Below are 15,000 nucleotides of genomic sequence, written 5' to 3'. Positions count from 1 at the left end.
ATGAGACAGGGTTAATTAGTAATCTAACAGTAAAGGATCCTCTCGGGAAGAATGATCATAATATGATCTTGTGGAGATGCCAGTGATGGACAAATGTAAGGAATCTTACAACATCAGGTTATAGTCCAACAGTTTTATTTGAAAATCACAAGTTTTCGGAGACTTTCTCCTTCGTCAGGTGAGTGTGGGATTCCATGAAAGGTACCGCATATATTGTCAGAGAACAATGCCTGGTGATTACAGATAATCTTTCCAACTGCCCGTTAGCAAGGCAATCAAAGGAGTTGAATAGTGTTCAGAGAGACATTACATACAGGACTACTGAATATACAAACGGTCAGAACCCAGAGACACAGAGACACATCCGAAAGGAAGAGAGAGAGAGAATGACCAGTTGTGTTAAAAACGTAACTCTTTTTCCACTGGTGGGGTTACGTGTAGCGTGACATGAACCCAAGATCCCGGTTGAGGCCGTCCTCATGGGTGCGGAACTTGGCTATCAATTTCTGCTCGACGATTTTGCGTTGTCGTGTGTCTCGAAGGCCGCCTTGGAGAACGCTTACCCGAAGATCGGTGGCTGAATGTCCTTGACTGCTGAAGTGTTCCCCGACTGGGAGGGAACCCTCCTGTCTGGCGATTGTTGCGCGGTGTCCGTTCATCCGTTGTCGCAGTGTCTGCATGGTCTCGCCAATGTACCATGCTCCGGGGCATCCTTTCCTGCAACGTAGGAGGTAGACAACGTTGGCCGAGTCACAGGAGTATGAACCATGTACCTGGTGGGTGGTGTCCTCTCGTGTGTGGTATCCGTGTTTATGATCTGGCATGTCTTGCAGAGGTTACCGTGGCAGGGTTGTGTGGCGTCGTGGACGCTGTTCTCTTGAAAGCTGGGTAATTTGCTGCGAACGATGGTCTGTTTGAGGGCGAGTAGTGGAGGCGTGGGGATGGCCTTAGTGAGGTGTTCGTCGTCATCGATGACATGTTGAAGGCTGCGGAGAACATGGCGTAGTTTCTCCGCTCCGGGGAAGTACTGGACGACGAAGGGTACTCTGTTGGTTACGTCCCGTGTTTGTCTTCTGAGGAGGTCTATGCGATTTTTCGCTGTGGCCCATTGATCGACGAGTCGAGCGTCATATCCCGTTCTTACGACGCCCTTGTAAGAACGGGATATGACGCTCGACTCGTCGATCGACAGTTCCGACGGGCCACAGCGAAAAATCGCATAGACCTCCTCAGAAGACTAACACGGGACGCAACCAACAGAGTACCCTTCGTCGTCCAGTACTTCCCCGGAGCGTAGAAACTACGCCATGTTCTCCGCAGCCTTCAACATGTCATCGATGACGACGAACACCTCACGAAGGCCATCCCCACACTTCCACTACTCGCCTTCAAACAGCCACCCAACCTCAAACAGACCATCGTTCGCAGCAAATTACCCAGCTTTCAAGAGAACAGCGTCCACGACACCACACAACCCTGCCACGGTAACCTCTGCAAGACATGCCAGATCATCAACACGGATACCACCAACACACAAGAGGACACCACCCACCAGGTACATGGTTCATACTCCTGTGACTCGGCCAACGTTGTCTACCTCATACGTTGCAGGAAAGGATGCCCTGGAGCATGGTACATTGGCGAGACCATGCAGACACTGCGACAACGGATGAACGGACACCGCGCAACAATCGCCAGACAGGAGGGTTCCCTCCCAGTCGGGGAACACTTCAGCAGTCAAGGACATTCAGCCACCGATCTTCGGGTAAGCGTTCTCCAAGGCGGCCTTCGAGACACACGACAACGCAAAATCGTCGAGCAGAAATTGATAGCCAAGTTCCGCACCCATGAGGACAGCCTCAACCGGGATCTTGGGCTCATGTCACGCGACACGTAACCCCACCAGCAAAAAAAAGTTATCTGTTTTTAACACAACTGGTCATTCTCTCTCTTTCTCTTTCTTTCGGATGTGTCTCTGTGTCTCTGTGTTCTGACCGTTTGTATATTCAGTAGTCCTGTATGTAATGTCTCTCTGTCTGAACACTATTCGACTCCTTTGATTGCTTTGACAACGGGTAGTTGGAAAGATTATCTGTAATCACCAGGCATTGTTCTCTGACTATATATGCGGTACCTTTAATGGAATCCCACACTCACCTGACGAAGGAGAAAGCCTCCGAAAGCTTGTGATTTTCAAATAAAACTGTTGGACTATAACCTGGTGTTGTAAGATTCCTTACATAATATGATGAATTTCACATTGAGTTTGAGTGTGACAAACGTAAGTCAGAAACTAGAGTCTGAAACTTAAATAAAGCCAATTACACAGGTATGAGGGGCGAGTTGGCTAAAGTAGATTGGGAAATTAGTTTAAAGGTTGAAAAGCAATGGCAAACATTTAAAGAAATATTTCAAAATTCTCAACAAATATACATTCCATTGAGAAAAACTTCATGGGAAGTGATCCATATGTGGCTAACTGAAGAAGTTAAGGATAGTATTAGATTAAAAGAAGAGGCCTATAATGTTGCCAAGAAGAGTAGTAAGCCTTTTTAAAAAAAATTTGTTCACAGGATGTGGGCGTCGCTGGCGAGGCCGGCATTTATTGCCCATCCCTAATTGCCCTTGAGAAGGTGGTGGTGAGCCGCCTTCTTGAACCGCTGCAGTCCATGTGGTGAAGGTTCTCCCACAGTGCTGTTAGGAAGGGAGTTCCAGGATTTTGACCCAGCGACGATGAAGGAACGGTGATATATTTCCAAGTCGGGATGGTGTGTGACTTGGAGGGGAACGTACAGGTGGTGTTGTTCCCATGTACCTGCTGCCCTTGTCCTTCTAGGTGGTAGAGGTCACGGGTTTGGGAGGTGCTGTCGAAGAAGCCTTGGCGAGTTGCTGCAGTGCATCCTGTGGATGGTACACACTGCAGCCACTGTGCGCCGGTGGTGAAGGGAGTGAATGTTTAGGGTGGTGGATGGGATGCCAATCAAGCGGGCTGCTTTGTCCTGGATGGTGTCGAGCTTCTTGAGTGTTGTTGGAGCTGCACTCATCCAAGCAAGTGGAGAGTATTCCATCACACTCCTGACTTGTGCCTTGTAGATGGTGGAAAGGCTTTGGGGAGTCAGGAGGTGAGTCACTCGCTGCAGAATACCCAGCCTCTGATCTGCTCTTGTGGCCACAGTATTTATATGGCTGGTCCAGTTAAGTTTTTGGTCAATGGTGACCCCCAGGATGTTGATGGTGGAGGATTCGGCGATGGTAATGCCGTTGAATGTCAAGGGGAGATGGTTAGACTCTCTTGTTGGAGATGGTCATTGCCTGGCACTTGTCTGGCGTGAATGTTGGTTGCCACTTATGAGCCCAAGCCTGGATGTTGTCCAGGTCTTGCTGCATGCGGGCTCGGACTGCTTCATTATCTGAGGGGTTGCGAATGGAACTGAACACTGTGCAATCGTCAGCGAACATCCCCATTTCTGATCTTATGATAGAGGGAAGGTCATTGATGAAGCAGCTGAAGATGGTTGGGCCTCAGACACTGCCCTGAGGAACTCCTGCAGCAATGTCCTGGGGCTGAGATGATTGGCCACCAACAACCACTACCATCTTCCTTTGTGCTAGGTATGACTCCAGCCACTGGAGAGCCTGAGGATTGGGAGAGTTTTAGAAACCAGCAAAGGACGACCAAAAGAGAGAAAATAGAATATGAAAGTAAACTAGCAATATAAAAACGGATTGTAAGAGCTTCTACAAGTATGCAAGAAGGAAGAGAGTAGCAAAACTAAACATGGGTCCCTTAGAGGCTGAGACAGGAAAAATTATAATGGGGAAATCAGAAAATGGCAGAGACATTAAACAAATATTTTGTATCGGTCTTCACTGTAGAAGACACAAAAAGCAAACCAAAAATAATGGGGAACCAAGGGTTAAATTTGAGTGAGGAACTAAAAACAATTAACATCACTAGAGGGGGGGGGGGGCACAAAACCTCACTGGAGCACCTTGTGGGGAAGAGTAAACGATCAAGGAACTCTGTGGACCAAACCTGACTCTCAGTGACTACTGTTGAGCTTCAATAACAAGTCGTGGTTGGGACAGGAACCAAGGGCTGGACAAAGACCAAACTCAGTCACTGAAATTTCCAGCAGACTGAGGATCCAGCGGGTCACTGAGGAGACCAGGCATCCAGGGATAGGCTAGAATTTAAAATATTAAACATGTTAGGGAGAGGTGAGGGCAGTGAAATTTGAGCTACTGAACTGTAAATAAACATTTTAAACAGAGTGTGCAGTCAAGGACTCAAGGAACTGCGATCACTGAACAAGTCTCCTATAGAAGCGGATACCACAAGCCAGCTCTCAGTAAAATTAGTCTCACGTACCCCATCCTCACTTCTACATTTGACAAAGACAGCTGAGAATTCACTGCACCATTTCTCGATAAAGTGACATAAATAGGTGGGCACAGGTCTGTTATTGTATCACACGGGGGTACAGTACTGGTTGGAACATGTCTGTCATTCCATGACAGATACAGTACTAGTGGTTACTGATCTGCCGCTGTATAACACTGGGGTACAGGTCTGTCATTGTATACGCTGGATAAATGGGTTATTTTCAGGTTGGCAGACTGTAACTAGTGGGGTGCTGCAAGGATCAGTGCTTGGGCCTCAACTATTTACAATCTATATTAATGATTTGGATGAAGGGACCGAGTGTAATGTAGCCAAGTTTGCTGATGATACAAAGCTAGGTGGGAAAGTAAGTTGTGAGGAGGACACAAAGAGTCTGCAAAGGGATATAGACAGGTTAAGAGAGTGGGCAAGAAGATGGCAAATGGAGTATAATGTGGGGAAATGTGAGGTTATTCACTTTGTTAGGAAGAATAGAAGAACAGAATATTTTTTAAAAATGATGAGCAACTATTAAATGATGGCATTCAAAGAGATCTGGGTGTCCTCGTACAAGAAACACAAAAGTAAGGAATCTTACAACACCAAGTTATAGTCCAACAATTTTATTTTAAAATCACAAGCTTTCGGAGATTATCTCCTTCGTCAGGTGAGTAGGTGACTATTCACCTGACGAAGGAGATAATCTCCGAAAGCTTGTGATTTTAAAATAAAACTGTTGGACTATAACCTGGTGTTGTAAGATTCCTTACATTTGTCCACCCCAGTCCATCACCGGCATCTCCACATCAAGAAACACAAAAGGTTAACATGCAGGTACAGCAGGCAACTGGCATGTTGGCCTTTATTGTAAGGGGGTTGGAGTACAAGAGCAAGGAAGTCTTACTATAGTTGTACAGGGCTTTGGTGAGACCACACCTGGAGTACTGTGTACAGTTTTGGTCTCCTTATCTAAAGGATTTACTTACCTTAGAGGCAGTGCAACAAAGGTTCGCTAGATTGATTCCTGGGATGAGAGGGTTGTGCTATGAAGATAGGTTGAATAGAATGGGCCTATACTATCTGTAGTTTAATATATATATGAGGAGCTAAATAGATTTCTAGACACAAAAGGCATCAAGGGGTATGGGGAGAGAGTGGGAATATGGTATTGAGATAGAGGATCAGCCATGATCAGATTGAATGGCAGAGCAGGCTCGAAGGGCCGAATGGCCTACTCCTGCTCCTATTTCTTATGGGGGACAGTACCGGGGGGGGGGGGTCACTGTATAATACCGGGGGACAGTACCGGGGGGGTCACTGTATAATACCGGGGGACAGTACCGGGGGGGTCACTATATAATACCGGGGGACAGTACCGGGGGGGTCACTGTATAATACCGGGGGACAGTACCGGGGGGGTCACTGTATAATACCGGGGGACAGTACCGGGGGGGTCACTGTATAATACCGGGGGACAGTACCGGGGGGGTCACTATATAATACCGGGGGACAGTACCGGGGGGGTCACTATATAATACCGGGGGACAGTACCGGGGGGGTCACTGTATAATACCGGGGGACAGTACCGGGGGGGTCACTGTATAATACCGGGGGACAGTACCGGGGGGGTCACTGTATAATACCGGGGGACAGTACCGGGGGGGTCACTGTATAATACCGGGGGACAGTACCGGGGGGTCGAGGTCTGTCATTATATAACACTGGGATACAGTAATACAACTTGTATTTATATAGCACCTTTCCAAGGTGCTTCACAGGATTATCAAACAAAATTTGACACTGAGCCATATAAGGAGATGTTAGGACAGGGAGAGGGATGGAGTCAGTGGTTAGGGAACGGAATTTGTGGCAGTGACCGATGACAATGACTTCAGCCTTCCCAATATTTAGTTGGAAGAAATGTTTGCTCATCGAGTACTGAATGTTGGACAAGCAGTGAAACAAATCAGCGACCCCGGCAGAGCGGCCCGGCGACACCGGTCGAGTGACACCGGCGGAGCGGCCCGGCGACACCGGCCGCGCCGCTGACTGTGGCAGTACTGGGACTAAGTTGAGGTGAAGAGGTAAAAGTATCAAACATGAAGTGTACAGACGTTACTGTTACCACATCAGACAAATTAAAACCCTTTTAATGCCTTTGTGCCAAGTCTTCCTGATGAGTCATGAGCCTTTCAGGGAAGCTGGCACCAGGTTGGGGTTGATTGAGTTTGTTCAGTTTGGTGGCCCTTTGACCCAGGATTTTATTCAGTGCAGCTGGTAGTCAAATACTGCCTATGACAGAAGCTCATGTAGATATGCACAAGGTCACTGTCACAGAATTACCCACTGCTTCTCACACAATACAGAAACACCAAGAGACACAGTCACCTGCCCAATGCACACCTGGGAAGGGAGTCTTCTGTCTCTTGCCTGCAAGTGTCACCTGTGAAATAAGTCTCAATATATCTGCAAGTGGGCATGAATCTATGGGCTAAAACTAGTCACATTCTGCACTGAGCCGGAAATCTCAATTAAGGAGGCTGCAGGGTGATATGGGAATTGGAAAATGTGATACGACTGTAACTCTGAGATTGGGGCTAAGGCACATTATTGGCTCTGTTGAGGGAGCTTCACTTTATCTAACCTATGCTGTACATGCCCTGGGAGTGTTTGATATTCAAGTGTTAAAATACACTTACTCGAGTTGACTGAGTTTTATTGATCTGTAGTCTCCACCCCCAACAAGTTCTGACCTGTTCCCTCCTCCATTCAGCACAGAGAGTGAGCAAAGCCTTCAGAACAGCTTCACTATTTTAAATGAAAACCAAACACCGTAGAGTGGTCGGTGCACAGTGCTGAAGTAATTATCTGGCGTCCTGTCACTGGCTGGCTGATTACAATTATCTATAAATGGAAATGCTTAAACAATTTTACAACACCAAGTTATAGTCCAGCAATTTTATTTTAAATTCACAAGCTTTCGGAGGCTACCTCCTTCCTCAGGTGAACGATGTGGAAATGAAATCCTCGAAATGAAATCGCATTTATAATTCACAGAACAATGCTTGGTGAGTACAGACAGTTTTTTCAACTGCCCGTTGCCAAGGCAATCAGTGTGCAGACAGACAGGTGTTACCTGCCAGGTCTCAGAATATACAAATCACCAAAAAAAACAACAAACAAAAAAAAACAGAGATAGAGAGGTAGAAACATAGAAAAGACAGCAACTGACCCGTTATATTAAAAACAGATAACATTTGTTCGCTGGTGGGGTAACGTGTAGCGTGACATGAACCCAAGATCCCGGTTGAGGCCGTCCTCATGGGTGCGGAACTTGGCTATCAATTTCTGCTCGACGATTTTGCGTTGTCGTGTGTCTCGAAGGCCGCCTTGGAGTACGCTTACCCGAAGGTCGGTGGCTGAATGTCCTTGACTGCTGAAGTGTTCCCCGACTGGGAGGGAACCCTCCTGTTTGGCGATTGTTGCGCGGTGTCCGTTCATCCGTTGTCGCAGTGTCTGCATGGTCTCGCCAATGTACCATGCTCTGGGGCATCCTTTCCTGCAACGTATGAGGTAGACAACGTTGGCCGAGTCACAGGAGTATGAACCATGCACCTGGTGGGTGGTGTCCTCTCGTGTGATGGTGGTATCTGTGTCGATGATCTGGCATGTCTTGCAGAGGTTACCGCGGCAGGGTTGTGTGGTGTCGTGGACGCTGTTCTCTTGAAAGCTGGGTAATTTGCTGCGAACGATGGTCTGTTTGAGGTTGGGTGGCTGTTTGAAGGAGAGTAGTGGAGGTGTGGGGATGGCCATAGCGAGGTGTTCGTCGTCATTGATGACATGTTGAAGGCTGCGGAGAACATGGCGTAGTTTCTCCGCTCCGGGGAAGTACTGGACGACAAAGGGTACTCTGTTGGTTGCGTCCCGTGTTAGTCTCCTGAGGAGGTCTATGCGATTTTTTGCTGTGGCCCGTCGGAACTGTCGATCGATGAGTCGAGCATCATATCCCGTTCTTACTAGGGCGTCTTTCAGCGTCTGTCGGTGTCCATTGCGTTCCTCCTCGTCTGAGCAGACCCTGTGTATTCGCAGGGCCTGTCCATAGACGAGGAGGAACGCGATGGACACCTACAGACGCTGAAAGACGCCCTAGTAAGAACGGGATATGACGCTCGACTCATCGATCGACAGTTCCGACGGGCCACAGCAAAAAATCGCATAGACCTCCTCAGGAGACTAACACGGGACGCAACCAACAGAGTACCCTTTGTCGTCCAGTACTTCTCCGGAGCGGAGAAACTACGCCATGTTCTCCGCAGCCTTCAACATGTCATCAATGACGACGAACACCTCGCTATGGCCATCCCCACACCTCCACTACTCTCCTTCAAACAGCCACCCAACCTCAAACAGACCATCGTTTGCAGCAAATTACCCAGCTTTCAAGAGAACAGCGTCCACGACACCACACAACCCTGCCGCGGTAACCTCTGCAAGACATGCCAGATCATCGACACAGATACCACCATCACACGAGAGGACACCACCCACCAGGTGCATGGTTCATACTCCTGTGACTCGGCCAACGTTGTCTACCTCATACGTTGCAGGAAAGGATGCCCCAGAGCATGGTACATTGGCGAGACCATGCAGACACTGCGACAACGGATGAACGGACACCGCGCAACAATCGCCAAACAGGAGGGTTCCCTCCCAGTCGGGGAACACTTCAGCAGTCAAGGACATTCAGCCACCGACCTTCGGGTAAGCGTACTCCAAGGCGGCCTTCGAGACACACGACAACGCAAAATCGTCGAGCAGAAATTGATAGCCAAGTTCCGCACCCATGAGGACGGCCTCAACCGGGATCTTGGGTTCATGTCACGCTACACGTTACCCCACCAGCGAACAAATGTTTTCTGTTTTTAATATAACGGGTCAGTTGCTGTCTTTTCTATGTTTCTACCTCTCTATCTCTGTTTTTTTTGTTTGTTGTTTTTTTTGGTGATTTGTATATTCTGAGACCTGGCAGGTAACACCTGTCTGTCTGCACACTGATTGCCTTGGCAACGGGCAGTTGAAAAAACTGTCTGTACTCACCAAGCATTGTTCTGTGAATTATAAATGCGACTTCATTTCGAGGACTTTCATTTCCACATCGTTCACCTGACGAAGGAGGAAGCCTCCGAAAGTTTGTGAATTTAAAATAAAATTGCTGGACTATAACTTGGTGTTGTAAAATTGTTTACAATTGTCAACCCCAGTCCATCACCGGCATCTCCACATCATTTATAGATACAGAGGAATTTAAGGACAGGCTGTTTGATCACTCAGTGAACTCAGCCCCACAGAGCAGAAGGTCCCAGGTACGAGCCTGGTCTGTGCCGAGTGAGTTCATCTGAGCCAGGACAACAGTTAGGGTGCGACAACGGAACCACGGGCCCCTGTATTAAAAGGAGGGGAAAACCAGTTAAGTTATCCCCATCCAATGACTCCTGCTGGAAGCTGTGGGGGGTGGAGATAAGGACATGATCAAACTCGGCTCTGATGCCTTCATACTTGAATAGCCCACAAACAAGCATCGTCCAGGCGCCCACCCTACAGACAAGCATCGTCCAGGCTCCCACCCTACAGACAAGCATCGTCCAGGCGCCCACCCGACAGACGAGCATCGTCCAGGCGCCCACCCGACAGACGAGCATCGTCCAGGCGCCCACCCGACAGACGAGCATCGTCCAGGCGCCCACCCGACAGACGAGCATCGTCCAGGCGCCCACCCGACAGACGAGCATCGTCCAGGCGCCCACCCGACAGACGAGCATCGTCCAGGCGCCCACCCGACAGACGAGCATCGTCCAGGCGCCCACCCGACAGACGAGCATCGTCCAGGCGCCCACCCGACAGACGAGCATCGTCCAGGCGCCCACCCGACAGACGAGCATCGTCCAGGCGCCCACCCGACAGACGAGCATCGTCCAGGCGCCCACCCGACAGACGAGCATCGTCCAGGCGCCCACCCTGCAGACGAGCATCGTCCAGGCGCCCACCCGACAGACGAGCATCGTCCAGGCGCCCACCCTGCAGACGAGCATCGTCCAGGCGCCCACCCTGCAGACGAGCATCGTCCAGGCGCCCACCCTGCAGACGAGCATCGTCCAGGCGCCCACCCTGCAGACGAGCATCGTCCAGGCGCCCACCCTGCAGACGAGCATCGTCCAGGCGCCCACCCTGCAGACGAGCATCGTCCAGGCGCCCACCCTGCAGACGAGCATCGGCCAGGCGCCCACCCTGCAGACGAGCATCGGCCAGGCGCCCACCCTGCAGACGAGCATCGTCCAGGCGCCCACCCTACAGACGAGCATCGTCCAGGCGCCCACCCTACAGACGAGCATCGTCCAGGCGCCCACCCTACAGACGAGCATCGTCCAGGCGCCCACCCTACAGACGAGCATCGTCCAGGCGCCCACCCTACAGACGAGCATCGTCCAGGCGCCCACCCTACAGACGAGCATCGTCCAGGCGCCCACCCTACAGACAAGCATCGTCCAGGCGCCCACCCTACAGACAAGCATCGTCCAGGCGCCCACCCTGCAGACAAGCATCGTCCAGGCGCCCACCCTGCAGACAAGCATCGTCCAGGCGCCCACCCTACAGACAAGCATCGTCCAGGCGCCCACCCTACAGACAAGCATCGTCCAGGCGCCCACCCTACAGACAAGCATCGTCCAGGCGCCCACCCTACAGACAAGCATCGTCCAGGCGCCCACCCGACAGACAAGCATCGTCCAGGCGCCCACCCTAAAGACAAGCATCGTCCAGGCTCCCACCCGACAGACAAGCATCGTCCAGGCTCCCACCCGACAGACAAGCATCGTCCAGGCGCCCACCCGACAGACAAGCATTGTCCAGGCGCCCACCCGACAGACAAGCATCGTCCAGGCGCCCACCCGACAGACAAGCATCGTCCAGGCGCCCACCCGACAGACAAGCATCGTCCAGGCGCCCACCCGACAGACAAGCATCGTCCAGGCGCCCACCCGACAGACAAGCATCGTCCAGGCGCCCACCCGACAGACAAGCATCGTCCAGGCGCCCACCCGACAGACAAGCATCGTCCAGGCGCCCACCCTACAGACAAGGATCGTCCAGGCGCCCACCCTACAGACAAGCATCGTCCAGGCGCCCACCCTACAGACAAGCATCGTCCAGGCGCCACCCTACAGACAAGCATCGTCCAGGCGCCCACCCTAAAGACAAGCATCGTCCAGGCTCCAACATGAAGAATTGCCACACGCAATATATGACCAAACTGCTTTGGCGGCGTTGGTTGAGGGAAAACTCCCCTGCTCTTCTTCAAATAGTGCCATGGCGAGGGCAGTCAGGCCTTGGTTTAACGACTCATCCGAAAGACAGCACCTCCGGCAGTGCAGCACTCCCATAGTACTGTGCTGAAGTAATAGTGGTTTAGTGACACCAAGTCTCCAGGTTGTAGGGAGGCGTTCTACACTGTGGGTCAAGCAGGAGATGCTATCGAGTCTTGGTTTTAACACAATGAGGATGCAGGGAGGAAGAAGAGCAAAGACTTTGGTTCAGAGATTGCACTTGGACCTGGCAAAATGCCCGGATAAAGAGAAATAAATCACAGCAGTTGAGGTGAATCACCAACCTGGTTATAATCCACTCCTGAACCCATTTCTTCATTTTTCACTTTTTCCCCCCCAACCAGGCAAACGGGTCTTGATGCCCAACAGGGGGTGAGCAGGTGAACGCAATGATCAGAACTGGTTTTGCAAATATACACTTTCATTGGAGAGACAGAAAACATCTCTCCAAACAGGAAGTAAGCTTGATTACTTGGAGTAGCTTGAGAAAGAGAGGAGTGACAGACACACACACAGACAGGGTGGGAACAAGGGGAGAGAGAGAGAAAAATTTACCAAAGTAGGGGGCGGGGAAGAGAAGAGTGGATAGGAAGGACCTATTTCCCTTAGCATTGGGGTCAATGACCAGGGGGCATAGATTTAAAGTAATTGGTAGAAGGATTAGAGGGGAGCTGAGGAGAATCTTTTTCACCCAGAGGGTGGTGGGGGTCTGGAACTCACTGCCTGAAAGGGTGGTAGAGGCAGAAACCCTCAACTCATTTAAAAAGTACCTGGATGTGCACCTGAAGTGCCGTAAGCTACAGGGCTACGGACCAAATACTGGAAAGGGGGGTTAAGCTGGATAGCTCTTCCTCAGCCAGCAGGGTCAGGATGGGCCAAATGGCCTCCTTCTGTGCCGTAACTTTCTATGATTCTACGAGAGGGGCAGGGTGGGAGATATATCCAACACACACTGCAGTTATACAGGAACATCTTCAGAATGTCCTAAAACACCTCACAACTGGAAGTGTAGTCACTACTGATGCAGGCAAACACAACAAGCAATGCAACACCAGCAATTAAATAAATGACCAGTTGATCTATTTTAAGTGATGTTGGTTGAGAGAGGACGATCGGCCAGGATGTCAGGAGAACTCTGCTCTTCAAATAGTGCCGTAGAGATTTGAACAGGCAGACAGGACCTCAATTTAATGTCTCATCTGAAAAGCAGCACCTCCAACACTGCAGCACTGTTCTCAGCACTGAACTGAAATGCTAGCCCAGATTATGGGCACAAGTCCTGCAGCGGGACTTGAACCCATGAGCTTAAGGGATGAATAATACCACTATGCCAACAAGAATGAGATGCAGAAATAAGAGAAAATTGAAGCAGAGAAAAGAAAGTGATCTCTGACCACATTACATTTACAGCATAATTTCCCCAACCGCAGGAATTACTGGGATAGCAGCCCCGAGATTAATGCTTCCAATATAAACAAAAAAACCACTACGGCAAGAACACAGCCTTACCCACAATCAGTACTGGGACAAGTTTATGCCAGCCAGTGATTCTTATTAAACTGCTCTCCTCTAGATTGCTCCAGCTAGATCCTGTGATCAAAACCTCAGCAATCTCCTGAATTAGATTCACCAAACCAAACCCTGCACTCCCCAAACCAGGCTCCTCCAAACCAGATCCACCAACCAGAGTATCCACCCCCACCCACCAAACCAAACCCTGCACTCCCCAAACCAGGCTCCTCCAAACCAGATCCACCAACCAGAGTATCCACCCCCACCCACCAAACCAAACTGCATGCTCCCCAAACCAGATGTCCAAAATCAAACCCTGCACTTTGAGATAGATGGATAGATTTTTGGACTCTCAGGGAATCCAGGGATATGGGGATCGGGCAGGAAAGTGGAGTTGAGGTTGAAGATCAGCCATGATCTGATTGAATGGCGGAGCAGGCTCGAGGGGCCGAATGGCCTACTCCTGCTCCTATTTCTATGATCTTTTCCAAGCAAAACTCTTAACTAGATCCATCCAAACTCAATCCCCCACAACCCTCCCCCCTCCCCAAACTAAACTCCTCAAACAGGCCCATCAAAACCAGCACCCCCCCTTCTCAAAACCAGACCGTGCAAAAACAAATGTACCCAATCAGACCCAGGAAACCGACCCCCCCCCCAAAAACCAACCCCCCCAAAACCAGACCCACAACCGACCCCCCCCCCAAAAACCAACCCCCCAAAACCAGACCCACAAACCGACCCCCCCCCAAAACCAGACCCACAAACCGACCCCCCCCCCAAAACCAGACCCACAAACCGACCCCCCCCCCAAAACCAGACCCACAACCGACCCCCCCCCCAAAACCAGACCACAACCGACCCCCCCCCAAAACCAGACCACAAACCGACCCCCCCCCCAAAACCAGACCCACAAACCGACCCCCCCCCCCAAAACCAGACCCACAAACCGACCCCCCCCCCCCAAAACCAGACCCACAAACCGACCCCCCCCCCCCCAAAACCAGACCCACAAACCGACCCCCCCCCCAAAACCAGACCCACAAACCGACCCCCCCCCCCCAAAACCAGACCCACAAACCGACCCCCCCCCCAAAACCAGACCCACAAACCGACCCCCCCCCCCAAAACCAGACCCACAAACCGACCCCCCCCCCCAAAACCAGACCCACAAACCGACCCCCCCCCCCCAAAACCAGACCCACAAACCGACCCCCCCCCCAAAACCAGACCCACAAACCGACCCCCCCCCCAAAACCAGACCCACAAACCGACCCCCCCCCCCCCAAAACCAGACCCACAAACCGACCCCCTCCCCCCAAAACCAGACCCACAAACCGACCCCCCCCCCCCAAAACCAGACCCACAAACCGACCCCCCCCCCAAAACCAGACCCACAAACCGACCCCCCCCCCCAAAACCAGACCCACAAACCGACCCCCCCCCCAAAACCAGACCCACAAACCGACCCCCCCCCCAAAACCAGACCCACAAACCGACCCCCCCCCCCAAAACCAGACCCACAACCGACCTCCCCCCAAAACCAGACCCACAACCGACCCCCCCCAAAACCAGACCCACAAACCGACCCCCCCCCCCCCCCAAAACCAGACCCACAAACCGACCCCCCCCAAAACCAGACCCACAAACCGACCCCCCCCAAAACCAGACCCACAAACCGACCCCCCCCCCCCAAGACCAGACCCACAAACCGACCCCCCCCCA

General features: G+C 51.3%; 1 protein-coding gene across 1 annotated transcript in view; it reads right to left on the bottom strand.

The window, feature by feature from the left end:
* The window catches only part of oxct1a (3-oxoacid CoA transferase 1a), a 214,384-nt gene that overhangs the window by 89,588 nt on the left and 109,796 nt on the right, over positions 1–15,000 (bottom strand). The gene's annotated exons all lie outside the window — the stretch shown is intronic.

The sequence above is a fragment of the Heptranchias perlo genome, chromosome 4 (genome assembly GCF_035084215.1).
Source record: "Heptranchias perlo isolate sHepPer1 chromosome 4, sHepPer1.hap1, whole genome shotgun sequence".
Classification (NCBI taxonomy): Eukaryota; Metazoa; Chordata; class Chondrichthyes; order Hexanchiformes; family Hexanchidae; genus Heptranchias; species Heptranchias perlo.
This window is presented reverse-complemented; position numbering and strand designations above follow the sequence as displayed.